Source organism: Monodon monoceros, unplaced genomic scaffold (genome assembly GCF_005190385.1).
Source record: "Monodon monoceros isolate NGI ecotype Baffin Bay Population unplaced genomic scaffold, NGI_Narwhal_1 Super_Scaffold_18, whole genome shotgun sequence".
Lineage (NCBI taxonomy): Eukaryota > Metazoa > Chordata > Mammalia > Artiodactyla > Monodontidae > Monodon > Monodon monoceros.
The window spans coordinates 143,904,591-143,922,754 of record NW_021703774.1 but is presented as its reverse complement, the minus strand read 5'-3'; the positions used below and the strand labels follow the sequence as shown (position 1 = coordinate 143,922,754).

Sequence of the window (18,164 nt, the reverse complement as noted above, 5' to 3'; positions counted from 1 at the left end):
TCTCAATGGTGAAAAACTGAAACCATTTCCACTAAGATCAGGAACGAGACAAGGTTGTCCACTCTCACCACTATTATTCAACATAGTTTTAGCCACAGCAATCAGAGAAGAAAAAGAAATAAAAAGAATCCAAATTGGAAAAGATAAAGTAAAGCTGTCACTGTTTGCAGATGAAATGATACTATACATAGAGAATCCTGAAGATGCTATCAGAAAACTACTAATCAATGAATTTGGTAAAGTAGCAGGATACAACATTGATGCACAGAAATCTCTTGCATTCCTATACAGTAATGATGAAAAAATCTGAAAGAGAAATTAAGGAAACACTCCCATTTACCATTGCAACAAAAAGAATAAAACACCTAGGAATAAACCTACCTAGGGAGACAAAAGATCTGTATGCAGAAAACGAGAAGATACTGATGAAAGAAATTAATGATGATACACACAGATGGAGAGATATACCATGTTCCTGGATTAGAAGAATCAACATTGTGAAAATGACTATACTACCCAAAGCAATCTACAGATTCAATGCAATCCCTATCAAACTACCAAAGGCAATTTTCACAGAACTAGAACGAAAACTTTCACAATTTGCATGGGAACAGAAAAGACCCCAAATAGCCAAAGCAATCTTGACAAAGAAAAATGGAGCGGGAGGAATCAGGCTCCAGGGCGTCAGACTATACTACAAAGCTAGAGTAATCAAGATAGTATGGTACTGGCACAAAAACAGAAATATAGATCAGTGGAACAGGATAGAAAACCCAGAGATAAACCCACGTACATATGGTCACCTTATCTTTGATAAAGGAGGCAAGAATATACACTGGAGAAAAGACAGCCTCTTCAATAAGTGGTGCGGGGAAAACTGGACAGCTACGTGTAAAAAATGAAATTACAACACTCCCTAACACCATACACAAAAATAAACTCAAAATGGATTAAAGACCTAAATGTAAGGCCAGACATTATCAAACTCTTAGAGGAAAACATAGGCAGAACGCTCTATGACATAAATCACAGCAAGATCCTTTTTGACCCACCTCCTAGAGAAATGGAAATAAAAACAAAAATAAACAAATGGGACCTAATGAAACTTAAAAGCTTTTGCACAGCAAAGGAAAACATAAGATGAAAAGACAACCATCAGAATGGGAGAAAATATTTGCAAATGAAGCAACTGAGAAAGATTAATCTCCAAACTTTACAAGCAGCTCATGCAGCTCAATATCAAAAAAAAAAAAAAAACTCAATCCAAAAATGGGCAGAAGACCTAAATAGACATTTCTCCCAAGAAGATATATAGATTGCCAACAAGCACATGAAAGAATGCTCAACATCACTAATCATTAAAGAAATGCAAATCAAAACTACAATGAGAGGGCTTCCCTGGTGGCGCAGTGGTTGAGAGTCCGCCTGCCAATGCAGGGGACACCGGTTCGTGCCCTGGTCCGGGAAGATCACCCATGCCGCGGAGCGGCTGGGCCCGTGAGCCATGGCCGCTGAGCCTGCGCGTCCGGAGGCTGTGCTCCGCAACGGGAGAGGCCACAACAGTGAGAGGCCCGTGTACCGCCAAAAAAAAAAAACTACAATGAGGTATCACATCACACCAGTCAGAATGGCCATCATCAAAACATCTACAAACAATAAATGCTAGAGAGGGTGTGGAGAAAAGGGAACCCTCTTGCATTCTTGGTGGGAATGTAAACTGATACAGCTACTATGGAGAACAGTATGGAGGGTCCCTAAAAAACTAAAAATAGAAGTACCATACGACCCAGCAATCGCACTGCTGGGCATATACCCTGAGAAAACCATGATTCAAAAAGGGTCATGTACCAAAATGTTCATTGAAGCTCTATTTACAATAGCCAGGACATGGAAGCAACCTAAATGTCCATCAACAGACGAGTGGATAAAGAAGATGTGGCACATATATACAATGGAATATTACTCAGCCATAAAAGGAAACGAAATTGAGTTATTTGTAGTGAGGTGGATGCACCTAGAGTCTGTCATACAGAGTGATGTAAGTCAGAATGAGAAGAACAAACACCATATGCTAACACATATATACGGAATCTAAAAAAAAAAAAATGGTCATGAAGAACTTAGGGGCAAGATGGGAATAAAGACACAGTCCTACTAGAGAATGGACTTGCAGATACAGGGAGGTGGAAGGGTAAGCTGGGACAAAGTGAGAGAGTGGGGTCTTCCCTGGTGGCGCAATGGTTGAGCGTTCGCCTGCCGATGCAGGGGACACGGGTTCGTGCCCCGGTCCAGGAAGATCCCACATGCCACGGAGCGGCTGGGCCCGTGAGCCATGGCCGCTGGGCCTGCGCGTCCGGAGCCTGTGCTCCACAACGGGAGAGGCCACAGCAGTGAAAGGCCCACATACCGCAAAAAAAAAAAAAAAAAAAGTGAAAGAGTGGCATGGACATATATACACTACCAAACATAAAATAGATACCTAGTGGGAAGCAGCTGTATAGCAAAGGGAGATCAGTTCGGTGCTTTGTGACCACCTAGAGGGGTGGGATAGGGAGGGTGGGAGGGAGGGAGACGCAAGAGGGAGGAGATATGGGGACATATGTATATGTATAACTGATTCACTTTGTTGTAAAGCAGAAACTAACATACCATTGAAAAGCAATTATACTGCATTAAAGATGTTTAAAATTAAATTAAAATAAAAAAATAAAAGATACATGCACCCACCCCCCAAAAAAAGATGTGGCACATATATACAATGGAATATTACTCAGCCACAAAGACTCGAAATTGTGTTATCTTAGTGAGGTGGATGGACCTAGAGTCTGTCATACAGAGTGAAGTCAGAAAGAAAGAACACCATATGCTAACACATATATATGGAATCTAAAAAAATAAAAAAAGGTCATGAGGGACCTAGGGGCAAGAAGGGAATAAAGACTCAGACGTAGAGAATGGACTTGAGGACACGGAGAGGGGGAAGGGTAAGCTGGGACGAAATAAGAGAGTGACATGGACATATATACACTACCAAATGTAAAATAGATAGCTAGTGGGAAGCACCTGCATAGCACAGGGAGATCAGCTCGGTGCTTTGTGACCACCTAGAGGGTTAGGATAGGGAGGATGGAAGGGAGACGCAAGGGGGAGGAGATATGGGGATATATGTATATGTATGGCTGATTCAGTTTGTTATAAAGCAGAAACTTACACACCATTGTAAAGCAATTATACTCCAATAAAGATGTTAAAAAAAATAAAAATAAAACATAAAAGAATCCGCCTGCCAATGCAGGGAACACAGGTTCAAGCCCGGGTCCGGGAAGATCCCACACGCCGCGGAGCAACTAAGCCCATGCGCCACAACTACTGAGACTGCACTCTAGAGTCCGTGAGCCAAAACTACTGAGCCCATGGGTTGCAACTACTGAAGCCCACGTGCCTAGAGCCCGTGCTCAGCAACAAGAAAAGCCACCACGATGAGAAGCCTGCGCACTGCAATGAAGAGTAGCCCCCACTCACCGCAGCTAGACAAAGTCCAAGTGCAGTAATGAAGACCCAGTGCAGCCAAAAAAAAAACAACAAAGAACATTGTGTAGAACTAAGAAATTTCAACACAAGGATTTATTCAAACAATTAACTGCTATATCAGTTATTGAAAAATGCTGCCAATGGAACAACTTCTACATGTTGGCTTCCAGAATGGCCTACGTTCCTCCATACACATTTTCAATTCCCTAAAATCAAGCTTTCCTTAAAAAATCAATAAAATGTCAAATACCCTCCTCCATTGTCTTTTCAGTGAGCTCCAGTACTATACCACAGCAACTAAGACTCAAAAAAATTAATTTTATACTGAAAAAAATTATTGTATGGTACTTCTTTGTTCTAAGGTCAGAAAGTCAATTGCATTTTAATTGTCTACAATGGCATGTATCTGACCAAGATTAATTTAAAACAGATGTCTTTGAAACCAAAGTCCATTCAACAGTTTCACAGCCTATCAACCCTGTGAAAGCCTCTCTTGCTTGCAGCTCTGCTGACTATTACACTTCTTCCAGAAATAGTTCAGTCTATTTTTATAAGATAGAAGGTCATATTATTATATTCCATAACCCCATAAGAAGGTCATATTATTATATTCCATAACCCCATAAGGATCACAAAAGTACAAAGGAGATAAAGCATGATCTAAGGGGCTTCCTGAGAGTGAACATTAACCAATACTATCAAGAAAAATGGTGAGGAATATCATATGCTGTATGGAACATTATATCACTGTAACCAGTTTTAGTTAATTATGAATAATTCAACAAATATACTTTCAAAGAAATTTAACCAACTGCTTAGCAAATTATTTTAAGAAAATTTTTACAAATTAGGAATTACAGTTGTTTTTATAACACAAAAAAGGTAAAAGATATTTAAATGAGGCTGTTCAAGTAAGCGTTTACCTTTTACACTCACCTGCTGCTTTAAAGAAACATAAATTTCATTATATGAATTTTTCAGCCTAAAAATTCTTTTTAAAATCTGCCCAAATTCATAATATCCAAAAATGCAGGGGGACAGTTTTTCATATTATAAGAATGCTTACAGGTGTGTACACAGATGTAACGTTCAAATTAAAGGAAAGATGATGCATTCAATGCTAAATCCAAAATGTAACCCAAAGGGTTGTAAAAATGAACAAACAGGATTCTGTTTGGGGGCTACGCTATACTTTATTTTGACCATACTTGTTGAGTGAATATTAATAGTTGTACTTTCCTCTCAAAAAAATTAATCTGCCCAAAAAAGGAGATAAAATGCCAACCTCAGCTGTAATAAATACCATATATGTTCATTAAATGCAACATTATAATAACTGAAGAACCCAGTGCCAAATTAGTACTACAAATATATTCTTAGTGGAGTGAGCTAAAATGAATATGTTCTTTAAAAATATGATATATTTTACTTTGCAGACAACTGAAAAATTTTCTAACTTACAGTTCTGTAGCAAATATACCACACATGACCTTAGACAAGTCACAACTAATATCAATACAGAACTTTATACTTCAACAAGCACTTCAGATATATTACCTCCTGCAGCTGAACTCTGGGAGAAAATATTCTGCCATAAAAGGAGCTACAAAGATTGTTGGACACTTTTTTCTCCCACAGCATGTCCTTATGATCTTCCCAGAACCTCTAGGATCACAGGGTTTGGAGCAGTTAGCAAATGAACTGCATATTTAGATTACAACCATCATATAAATCACTCTTCTTTTTTGGCTGGGCCGTGAAGCTTGCAGGATCTTAGTTCCCCAACCAGGGATTGAACCCAGGCCCTGGCAGTGAAAGCACAGAGTCCTAACCACTGGACCGCCAGGGAATTCCCGTAAATCACTCTTAAAATGAGTTTTATAAACCACTCATCAGTAACACTTCTAAATGTTCGGCCTCTTTTCTTCCTTCTACTGCTTTCTAACAAATTCCATAATGTAATGAAAACTGAAACTAACTAAATTGCTACTGGTAAATCATAAAGACAATTAAAAATAAGGTGAAGAAAATCAACAATATATTCCCCATTTATGAAGTCACCTGTTTTTCTTTCTTTTTAAATTTATTTATTTATTTTGGCTGCATTGGGTCTTCATTGCTGTGCACGGGCTTTCTCTAGTTGCGGCGAGCAGAGTCTACTCTTTGCTGTGGTGCATGGGCTTCTCATTGCAGTGGCTTCTCTTGTTGCCAAGCACGGGCTCTAGGCACGTGGGCTTCAGTAGTTGCAGCACGTGGGCTCAGTATATGCCGCTCACGGGCCCTAGAGCGCAGGCTCAGTAGTTGTGGTGCACGGGCTTAGTTGCTCCGCGGCCATGTGGGATCTTCCCAGACCAGAGCTCGAACCCGTGCACCCTGAATTGGCAGGAGGATTCTTAACCACTGCGCCACCAGGGAAGCCCTGTTTTTCTATCTGTACTGCAAAGTGAATTATTTCCTTCATTTAAATTATAACTATCGGGCTTCCCTGGTGGCGCAGTGGTTGAGAGTCTGCCTGCCGATGCAGGCGACACGGGTTCGTGCCCCATTCCGGGAAGATCCCACATGCCGCGGAGCGGCTGGGCCCATGAGCCATGGCCGCTGAGCCTGCGCGTCCGGAGCCTGTGCTCCGCAACGGGAGAGGCCACAACAGTGAGAGGCCCGCGTACCGCAAAAAAAAAAAAAAAAAACTATCACTAATTTCAACCATTTTATACTACTGGAGAAAAAGTTAATCTTGTAAGAATACATAATAGGGGGACTTCCCTGGTGGTCCAGTGGCTAAGACTCTGAGCTCCCAATGCAGGGGACCGGGTTCAATCCCTGGTCAAGGAACTAGATCCCACATGTTGCAACTAAAAAGATCCTGCACATGGCAACAAAATTCCCGTGTGCCGCAACTAAGACCCAGGGCAGTCAAATAAATAAATAAATTTTTTTTTTAAAAAAGAGGGACTTCCCTGGTGGGGCAGTGGTTAAGAATCCGCCTGCCAATGCAGTGGACATGGGCTCAAGCCCTGATCCGGGAAGATCCCACATGACACGGAGCAATGAAGCCCATGCGCCACAACTACTCAGCCTGCGCTCTAGAGCGCGTGAGTCACAGCTGCTGGGCCTGCGTGCCACAACTACTGAGGCCTGCGTGCCTGGAGCCTATGATCCGCAATGGGAGAGGCCGCTGCAGTGAGAAGCACATGCGCTGCAGTGAGAAGCACATGCACCGCAGCGAAGGGTAGCCCCTGCTCGCTGCAACTAGAGAAGGCCCTCGCGCAGCAACAAAGACCCAATATGGAAAAAATAAATTAAAAACAAAAAAGGAATATATAACAGATCCATGATATATTAATTTAATATACTAGGCTCAACAATAGATTTATTGTTCTAGTACAGCAGCAGCTAGTTTTTTTTTAAGTCTATGCATTAAAGATGTGATATAATGTATAAGGCAAGAATGGGTGTTATTGAAAGCAATAAAGATTTGTCATAGTCTATATATAAAATCTATGTCTGAATTTTCTTATTTATGGACAGGAAAGGAAAAATAATTTCAGTATATAATGTTTTCACTTAACTGATTTGTTTTGCCCTTCTCAATCACTATTTTGGACTTAAGTTATTCATTTTATTTTTCACTATGCATAATTGAATATAGCATAATGATTAAGATTTTGGACACAGGTACCAGACTGCCTTGGTTCTAACCTCAGCTCTGCCACTTAACTGGTTGTGTGACCTTGGACAAATTCTTATGTGGGAATCATGTCTTTATCCGTAAAATTGGAATAATAAAATACACACCTCAAAAAGATTATTGTAAGAATGAAATAAGTTAAAACATGTTAAACACTTAGCACAAAGCTAGCATAGTAAATGTTTACTATATATGTATTAGCTATTACTATTATTGTTGCCACTGTTATGCAAAATAAGTTATATATTATTGGTATACTAAATAACAATATTTACAAAGCTTTAAAAATCATAAGACTATAAGTTTATACAACCAAGAAAGACATAATTTTTTAAAAACTTAAAACTTTAGCTTATCATTTGAATAATAACCAAGTATCATTTAAAATAAATGATGATGAGGGACTTCCCTGGTGGCACAGTGGTTAAGACTCCGTGCTCCCAATGGAGGGGGCCCGGGTTCGATCCCTGGTCAGGGAACTAGATCCTACATGCATACCACAACTACGGAGCCTGTGAGCCGCAACTAAGGAGACCACCTGCCGCAACTAAGGAACCCCCATGCTGCCACCAAGGGAGCTGGTGAGCCGCAACTAAGACCCAGCACAACCAAATAAATAAATAAATTTTTTAAAATTAATAAATAAAATAAATGATGAGTTATACATGTTTGTACTATTGATAATTTAACCTTTAAAATGAACATAAAATAAAACTAAAATATTAGTTTTGATGAAGCCAGCTAATAACTGGGTTTGGAGTACCAAAGGGAATTTATTTAATCCATGGAGGTTGGAAATCTGAGAAACTTGGAGTTTGGAGAAGGTGCAGGTTTAGGTGACGACAAAATCAAGGGTATGATTATGGGGATAAGAGCTTACAGTCTATTAATATTTGTCGGGAACAGAGGCAGTCCTAATCCTATCCCCTTGTTCTTCTACAAGAATTGAGAAGAAATGTACAAAGATGACAAATTAGGCAACAGTCTCTCATCAACCACAGAGAGCTGTTGATATTAACATCCTTTTAATCAAATCAGGATCTTTACGAGCAAAAATCAAATTAAAGTAGATCTTGTAGATGAGAATTTTACAGAATTAAGAGGAGAAATAGCAGGACCTCCAGACACACCATATGAAGGAGGAAGATATCAACTAGAGATTAAAATACCTGAAACATATCCATTTAATCCCCCTAAGATCCGGTTTATCACTAAAATATGGCATCCTAATATTGGTTCCATCACAGGGGCTATTTGTTTGGATATCCTGAAAGATCAATGGGCAGCAGCAATGACTCTCCGCACGGTATTATTGTCATTGCAAGCACTACTGGCAGCTGCAGAACCAGATGATCCACAAGATGCAGTAGTAGCAAATCAGTACAAACAAAATTCCGAAATGTTCAAATAGACACCTCGACTTTGGGCACATGTGTATGCTGGAGCACCAGTTTCTAGTCCAGAATACACCAAAAAAATAGAAAACCTATGTGCTATGGGCTTTGATAGGAATGCGGTAATAGTGGCCTTGTCTTCAGAATCATGAGATGTAGAGAGTGCAACAGAATTGCTTCTGAGTAGTAACTGAGACATAGAGCTGCTGATATAGTCAAGCTTGCCCCTTCTTGAGGAGCATCAACATCTGTTATTTTTAGGATTCTGCGTAGATTTCTTTTAAACTGGCATTCTTGCCTAATGATGTTTTCTAGGCACCACTGGAGACTGAAAAAAATCCCTGCTCTGTAAATAAAGCTAATTAAACGTCTGTAAATTTAAAAAGGGGAAATACTTTTTTTCTTATTTAATAGTGTAAAACTTCTTTGAGCTAAGGTAAAACCATGGAAAGAACATATTACTTTAGTGTTTAGCAGTGTACCAAGACTAGCAAGAGTTTGCTTCAGGATTTCGTTGAATAAGATAATATTTTGAGTGTGTCAGGGCCATTCAAATTATTGGTGTTGCATCACAGCTACCTTAACTGTTTTTAACATGGATCCTCTGTGGCTGTGAATTTACTTGCATGCTTGTACCTAACTTCTTAGGTACAACTGTTTGCAGGTTTTTTTGTTTGTTTTTTTTTTTGCGGTACGCGGGCCTCTCACTGTTGTGGCCTCTCCCGTTGCGGAGCACAGGCTCCGGACGCGCAGGCCCAGCAGCCATGGCTCACAGGCCCAGCCGCTCCACGGCATGTGGGATCTTCCCGGACCGGGGCACGAACCCGTGTCCCCTGCATCGGCAGGCAGACCCACAACCACTGCGCCACCAGGGAAGCCCCCTGGATCCTTTAAAAGTCACTCTTGCTTGCATTTCCCCCTATTGACACATGAAAGCTGTGTTGGTATTTTACTCTACATACTTCAAATGCACATAGGAATAGAAGTGTGTTATAAATCAAGCTTTCTTTATGATGTTTCTGATAATATGAGAATTGAAAACTTTACCTTCTCTTGTACATAGTCAGACTTTCTAAACATTTCATTCTAAGTTCAAAAGTTTGAAAATTATTAGTTTTGCAAGCTCAAACACTAATGTGACCATTTTATGAAGGGTGAAATGGATTTGTGTAGGCTGTTCTATACATAGAAACACAGTTCTTATTAAATATTCAGGGCCAATGGAAAAATAACAAAAATGTAATGGAATCAGAATGAATTAAAGTAAGGCTGTATATTGAAAGTCATATTATAAAAGGCTTGCTTTCTTCAAGCATTACTTATGCTAAATTATAATGGTGAAGTGTTTGGAAAATAGTTTTGAACCATAAATTCAGCATAACTTCATTTGACTTCTCAATAATCTTAGAAGCAATAAAAGAACCATTATTAAATATATTGTAATGTTAAGATGTGGCGGTTCTTCCAAAAACTTGTAAGGCTTTCCTAATGAATAATAAACTCTTGTAGTTGATTTTATTGCATACTAAACACAAGTTGCTGGGTTTTTCCCCTATATGCTTGCTTCAGTATAAATTTCTTTATACTATCACCTCCTTTTGTTGTAGTTTAGTTACTTTCTAAAGATGCCAAAGGAAACAAGATTTTTCTTATTTATATTAAATAGCTAAAACCATGTAGTTTTCTTTATATTTTTGAAGGGTGGAATTGTGTGAAAATGTGGACAGCTTTGTTCCACTGTCGGTTAGAATTATTTTTTTTTTTAGTGGCAGGTGGCTTGGTAATATTAGTAATATTTGGATTATTTTAAATATCAAACACCTCTACCCAGTTTACTATTTGCCTATATTATCAGGGTATATTTAATTGTCCTGTAGTTTGACAAATGAGAGAGAAAGAACTGAGAAGTTACTAAGGGTCAAGCATTATATACTTTGCTCTTGGAGGCAGCTATACCTTGCCTATGACTTTTATGCATATTAGCCCCTTAGGGTTTATGCATCTAACTACAATTCAACATCCCCAATGCCCAGGAAACTGAAAAGTACACTTTTTCATTTCAAAAATTTACCTCATTTACATTTAATGTGATAATCTCTTTCTTTTTCTGGTACATTTCCTACTGTCACCTTCTGCTGTTCTGTTTGTTTGTTTTTGCTTTTTTCCTATTTTTCTACAGGTAGATTTATTTCCCAAACATAGAAAAAAAGGCAATTGCTTTTTTCTGTGGTCTTCAAAAAAACCTAAAATATTAAAAATGACTCAATTATCCAAATAACTTTAACTTTAATGTTAAGCTAAGAAACAAAAAAATATTCTCTTAAACAGCTCAAAGTAAATAGGTAATATGGAAGCACTCATTATTAAATAAAGTTCATATGAGATTAAATATCGTTATATATTCCTTTTATTTTGAAATAATCTCAAACTTGCAAAATAGGTGCAAGTACAATTCAAATAATTTTTTGGAAGGGGGAATATTTTCTAATTTTTTTTCCAACTTCATTGAAGTATGATTGACAAATAAAAATTGTATATATTTAGGTTGTACAACATGATTTTTTAAGTTATACAATGTGATGATCTAATATACATATACATCGTGAAATGCTTACCACAATCAAGTTAATTAACATATCCATCACTTCACATAGTACCATTTGTGTCTGTGTGTGTAAGATCTACTCTCTTAGCAAATTCCAGTATACAATACAGTATTATTAACTATAATCATTATGCTATATATTAGATCCTTAAAACTTATTCATCTTACAACTGAAAGTTTGTACCCCTTGACCAACATCTCCCTGCTCCCTCACTCCCTAGCCCCTGGCAACCACCATTCTACTCTCCGGTTCTATGAGTCTGACATTTTTGGATTCCCAAATAATCTATGGGCCATCTAAGTTGCTGGGCTCTAACACTCCCTTTTAGGCTGCTGCCACTTGGTGCTGCTTCGTTCCCTCTTTCCCTGTCTAACTTCCTTTTCTCTCTTGCTTCACGAAGGTTTGGACTGAATTTTTCAGGAAAGTAAGGCAGAAGAGAGAAAAGGTTCAGAGACTAGAGAGAAGAGGAAAGAGGAAGAGCAAGTATTTTATTATATCTTACAATTAGCTATTTTGCTATACTACAACTCCTTATGCTCCCAAAACCTATCTTGAAAATAGAAAATAAACAGTACAGAAAAATAATAGGAAAGAAAAAAGAATATGATACCGAAAAAGAAAAAAACATTTTTCTTAAATGTACTTAATCTTTGTTCTTACTTTATTTTATGCTTCCAGCCATTAAGTGTTGTCACAGATTATAACAAGGCTATGAACTATGGCCAATCCCTTTTTCTCATCTTGTAACTGAAAAAAACCACATCACATACCCAGGGAATTTAAGGTATTTAAGTTTGGAGGCTATGCAGAACAGCAATAGCAAAATTCCTATAATCCTACAATCCCTACAACCCAAACTGTAAAATCAATAATGGTTAAAGTTAGAGAAGAATATGCAAAATATACCTTTAATAGCAAAATATTTCCCAGTTATGAACTTGTTAAATGCAAAATGGGAGCCAGAGGATATTCTCCATCCCTTTTCTATAAGGCAATTCAGGGAGATTGAGCAATCAGTTGCCACTTGATACCAAATGGTAACTGGCTCTATACACACCTTTATATTACTTCTCCCTCATTTCCTGTCTCACTCCCTTTACTTTCTTGCTTCCCTAGGATTGCATTCTCTAATAACATAATTTAATAGCACATTAAAAAGCCTTTCCAAGTTCAATGAAAAGCAGGAAATCTCCCTTAGTCCAGTACATTCTATGGCACAAACAACACTGAGTTTTGTGACTTGCAAAAATAAGGACCACAGGTTCCAGATTGGAAAGGAAGAAGAAAAATTATCTCTATTGACAGAACTGATAAATGAGTTCAACAAAGAGGTACAAGATCAATATATGAAAATCAATTGTATTTAAATACAGTAGAAATGAACTGTCTGGAAATGAAATTCAGAAAACAATTCCATTTATGATAGTATATAAATGAATACTTAGGAGTATCAACCAAGCAAGTAGAGAATTTATACTTAGAAAACTACAAAATATTGTTGAAAGAAATTAAAGAGGATGTAATAAATAGGAAAATACCCCAAGATATTGTTAAAATGGTATGATAGACAAAATAATGCCCCCCCCAAAAGAAAGTCCTCGTCCTGATTCTCTGAACTTGGCAAAAGAGACTTTGCAGATGTAATTAAATCAAGGTTCTAGCGATATAGAGATTCCCTGGATTATATGAATGAGCCCAATGTAATCACAGGGTCCTTTATAAGAGGGAGGCAAGGGGACCTGGTGGAGCAGTGGTTAAGAATCCGCCTGTCAATGCAGGGGACACAGGTTTGAGCCCTGGTCCAGCAAGATCCCACATGCCAGGGAGCAACTAAGCCCATGCATCACAACTACTGAGCCTGCTCTCTAGAGCCGGTAAGCCGCAACTACTGAGCCCATGTGCCATAACTACTGAAGCCCGCATGCCCTAGAGCCCATGAGCCACAACTACTGAGCCCACTGGCTGCAACTACTGAAGCCCGCAGGCCCTGGAGCCCGTGCTCTGCAACAAGAGAAGCCACCACAATGAGAAGCATGCACACTGCAATGAAGAGTATCCCCGCTCACCGCAACTAGACAAAGCCCACATGAAGCAACAAAGACCCAACGCAGCCAAAAATTAATTAATTTTTAAAAATAGAGGGAGGCAAGGGGCTTAAAGTCAGAGAGAGAAAATGTGACAATGGAAGCAGAGGTTGGAGTGATAGGCTATGAAAATGGAGGAAGGAGCCATGAGACACAAAATGTAGATGTGGCTTCTAGAAGCTGGAAAAAGGCATGGAAAGAGATTTTCCCCTAGAACCTCCAGATGGAACAAAGCTCTGCCAACAACTTGAGTTTTGCCCAGAAAGACCCATTTCAGATTTCTGACTACCAGAACTATAAGATATTAAATATGTGTTGTTTTAAGCCACCAAGTTCATGGTGCTTGTTACAGCAGCAATAGAAAACTAATACAAATGGCCATACTGATTTGTACAAATTAACCTACAAATTCAATGCAATCCCTATCAAAATCGCAGCTGGCTTTTTTGCAAAAATTGACAAGCTGATCCTAAAATTCGTACAGAAACTCAAGGGAACCAGAATAGCCAAAACAATCTTGAAAAAGAAGAACAATAGTAATCAAAACAATATGGTAGTGGCATAAAAACAGACCTACAGACCAATGGAAATCAAAAGCCCAGAAAATCAAAAACCCATGCATATATGGTCAACTAATATTGATCTCTGACAAGGGAGCCAAGAAAACTCAATGGGAAAAATCGTTTATATTTACTGATAGTTTCTTCAATAAATGGTGTTGGGAAAACTGGATATCCACATGCAAAAGAAAAACTGAACCCCTATCTTATACCACTCACAAAAATTAACTCAAAAAGAATTAAACTTAAGAATCTGCCTGCCAATGCAGGGGACACGGGTTCGAGCCCTGGTCCAGGAAGATCCCACATGCCGCAGAGCAACTAAACCTGTGCGCCACAACTACTGAGCCTGTGCTCTAGAGCCTGGGAGCCACAACTACTGAGCCCACGTGCCACAACTACTGAAGCCTGCGTGCCTAGAGCCCGTGCTCTGCAACAAAAGGAGCCACTACAATGAGAAGCCAGCGCACCACAACATAGGGTAGCCCCTGCTTGCCGCAACTAGAGAAAGCCCATGCACAGCAATGAAGACCCATCGCAGCCAAAAATAAATAAATAAATAAATTTTTTTTAATTAAAAAAAAAAAAGAATTAAACTTAAGACCTAAAACTGTAAAACTCCTAGAAGAAAATATAGGGGAAAGGCTCCTTGACCTGAGTCTTGGCAATGATTTTTTGGATATGACACCAAAAGCACAAGCAACAAAAGCAAAAATAAACAAGTGGGACTACACCAAACTAAAAACCTTCTGTACAGCTAAAGAAATAATCAACAAAATGAAAAGGAAAACTATGGAATGGGAGAAAATATTTGTAAACCATATATTGGATAAGGGGTTAATATCCAAAATGTTTAAGGAACTAATACAACTCAATAGCAAAAATACAAACAGTCTGATTAAAAAATGGGTGGAGGACTCGAATAAACATTTTTCTAAAGAAGACATATAAATGGCCAACAAGTACATGAAAAGGCGTTCAATGTCATCAGGGAAATGCAAATCAAAACCACAATGAGATATCACCTCCTACCTGTTAGAATGGCTATTATCAAAAAAAGAGATAACAAATGCTGTCCAGGATGTGGAGAAAAGGGAACCATGGTGCACTGTTGGCAGGAATGTAAACTGGTATAGCCACTATGGGAAAACAATATGAAAGTTCCTCAAAAAATTAAAATCTGAACTACCATATGATCCAGCAATCCCACTTCTGGGTACATATTTAAAGGAGTGAAATCACTATCTCGAAGAGATATCAGCACTCCCATGTTTACTGTAGCATTATTTATAACAGCCAAGACATGGAAACAACCTAAGTGTCCATCAAGGGATGAACAGATAAGGAAAATGTGGTGTGTGTGTGTGTGTGTGTCTGTGTATGTGTATTATTCAGTCATAAAAAAGAAGGAAATCCTGCCATTTGTGACAACATGGATGGACCTTGAGGGCATTATGCTAAGTGAAATAAGTCAGACAGAAAAAGACAAATACTGTATGATCTCATTTATATGTGGAATCTAAAAACATCAAACTCATAGAAACAGAGAATAGAATGGTGGTTGCCAAGGGCTGAGTGGTGGGGGAAAAGGGGATATGTTAGTCAAACTTTCAGTTATAAGGTGAGTAAGTTCCAGGAATCTAATGTGCAGCATGATGACTATAGTTAACAATACTGTACTATATACTTGAAAGTTGCACGTACCACAATGTTCATTGCAGCTCCATTTACAACAGCCAGGACATGGAAGCAACCTAATTGTCCATCAACAGATGAATGGATAAAGAAGATGTGGCACATATGTACAATAGAATATTACTCAGCCATAAAAAGAAACAAAACTGAGTTATTTATAGTGAGGTGGATGGACCTAGAGTCTGTCATACAGAGTGAAGTAAGTCAGAAAGAGAAAAATACCATACGCTAACACATATATATGGAATCTAAAAAAAAAAAAAAAAAAGGACATGAGGAACCTAGGGGCAGGACATTCTCTACACAGACGTAGAGAATGGACTTGAGGACACAGGGAGGGGGAAGGGTAAGCTGGGACGAAGTGAGAGAGTGGCATGGACATATATACACTACCAAATGTAAAATAGATAGCTAGTGGGAAGCAGCCACATAGCACAGGGAGATCAGCTCGGTGCTTTGTGACCACCTGGAGTGCTGGGATAGGGAGGGTGAGAGGGAAACGCAAGAGGGAGGGGATATGGGGATATATGTGTATGTATAGCTGATTCACTTTGTTATAAAGCAGAAACTAACATATCATTGTAAAGCAATTATACTCCAATAAAGATGTAAAAAAAAGAAAGAAAGTTGCTGTGAGAAAGGGCTTTAACGTTCTCACCATAAAAGCAACAAAATGGTAATTATGTGAGGTGAAGGATGTGTTAACTAACCTTACTGTGGTAAACACTTCACAATAAATACATGTATCAAATCATCACATCATATACCTTAAACTTGTATAATGTTATATGTCAATTATCTCAGTAAAGCTGGGAAAAGAAAGAAATAAAAGAACAAAGTTCAAAACTCACACTTTCCAATTTCACACATTCCGATTTCAAAACTTACTACAGAGCAATACAAATCAAAATAGTGTGATATTGACATAAGGACACACATATAGATCGATGGAACAGAACTGAGAGTCCAGAAATAAATTTAATTAATTTTCAATTAACTTGCAACAAGAGTGCCAAGACCATTCACTGGGGAAAGAATAGTCATTTAAACAAATTATGCTGGGACAACTGGATAGTGACATGCAAAAGAATGAAGTTGAAGACATTTCTGATACCATATACAAAAATCAACTCAAAATGGAACATAGAAGTAGAAGAGCTAAAACTATAAAACTCATAGAAGAAAACATAGGAGTAAATCTTCATGTTGTTGTGCTAGGCAATGTTTCCTTAGAAATGTTATCAAGAAAACAAGCAACAAAGAAAAAAATAAACTGTACTTCATCAAAACTAAAAACTTTTGTGCTTCAAAGGGTATGACCAATAAAGTGAAAAGATAGTCCACAAAGTGTAAGAGTATGTTTGCAAATCATAAACGTGATAAGAGACTACTATCTAGAATAAATAAAGAACACTTACAGCTCAGCAATAAAAAGACAGCCCAACTTAAAAATGGGCAAAGGATATGACTAGTCATTTCTCCAAAGAAGATATATAAATGACCAATAAGCACATGAAAAGATGCTCAATAGCATTAGTCATCAGAGAATTGCAAATCAAAATCAACCATAATGAAATACTCCTTTACTCCCACTAGGATGCCAATAATAAAAAAGATAGATAATAACAATTGTTGGCAAGCACGCAGAGAAATTTAAAAATCCTTATACATTGCTGGGGGGATTATAAAATGGTGTAGCCACTTTGGAAAATAGTTTGGCAGTTCCTCAAAAAGTTAAACATAGAGTTATCATATGACCCAGCAATTCTATTCCCAAAAGAAATGAAAACATATGTCCACACAGAAGTTTGTACATGAATGTTCATTGCAGCATTATTCTTAACCAAAAGGGAAACTACACAAAAGTCCAACAACTAAGGAATGGATAAACAAAATGTAGTATATACATACAATGGAGTAGTATTCAGCCACAACAAGGAATGGAGTACTGATGTGTGCAACAACACAGATGAACCTTGAAAAATTATGCTAAGTGAAAGAAGCCAGTCACAAAAGATTACATGTTATATGATTCCATTTATTTGAAATGTCCAGAATAGGCATAGAGACAGAAATTAGTGGTTGCTTAGGGTTAGAGGGGATGATAGGATTGGGTAGTGCTATTAAAGGGTATAGAGTTTCTTTTTTTATTTTTTAAGATTTATTATTTATTTATTTATTTTATTTATTTTTGGCTGTGTCGGGTCCTAGTTGCGGCACGGGGGATCTTCGTTGAGGCATATGGGATCTTTCCTTGCGGCGTGAGGGCTCTTCGTCGTGGTGCGCAGGCTTCTCTCTAGCTGTGGCGTACAGGTTTTCTTCTCTACTTGTGGCGTGCAGGCTCCAGGGTGCGTGGGCTCTGTAGTTGCGGCACACGGGTTCCAGAGAGCATGGGCTCTGTAGTTTGCAGCATGCAGGCTCTCTAGTTGAGGTGCACAACCTCAGCAGTTGTGGCTTGCAGGCTTAGTTGCCCCACAGCATGTGGGATCTTAGTTCCCTGACCAGGGATCAAACCCACGTCCCCTGCATTGTAAGGCAGATTCTTTACCACTGGACCATCAGGGAAGTCCCCTAGGGTTTCTTTTAAGATGATAAAAATGTTCTAA

At 38.4% G+C, this 18,164-nt stretch overlaps 1 protein-coding gene and 1 pseudogene across 1 annotated transcript in view; one reads left to right on the top strand and one right to left on the bottom strand.

Annotated features, from left to right (window-relative positions):
- Positions 1-8,807, top strand: part of LOC114898864 — a 29,612-nt pseudogene extending 20,805 nt beyond the window's left edge.
- The window catches only part of ZSWIM5 (zinc finger SWIM-type containing 5), a 253,756-nt gene that overhangs the window by 211,282 nt on the left and 24,310 nt on the right, over positions 1-18,164 (bottom strand). The gene's annotated exons all lie outside the window — the stretch shown is intronic.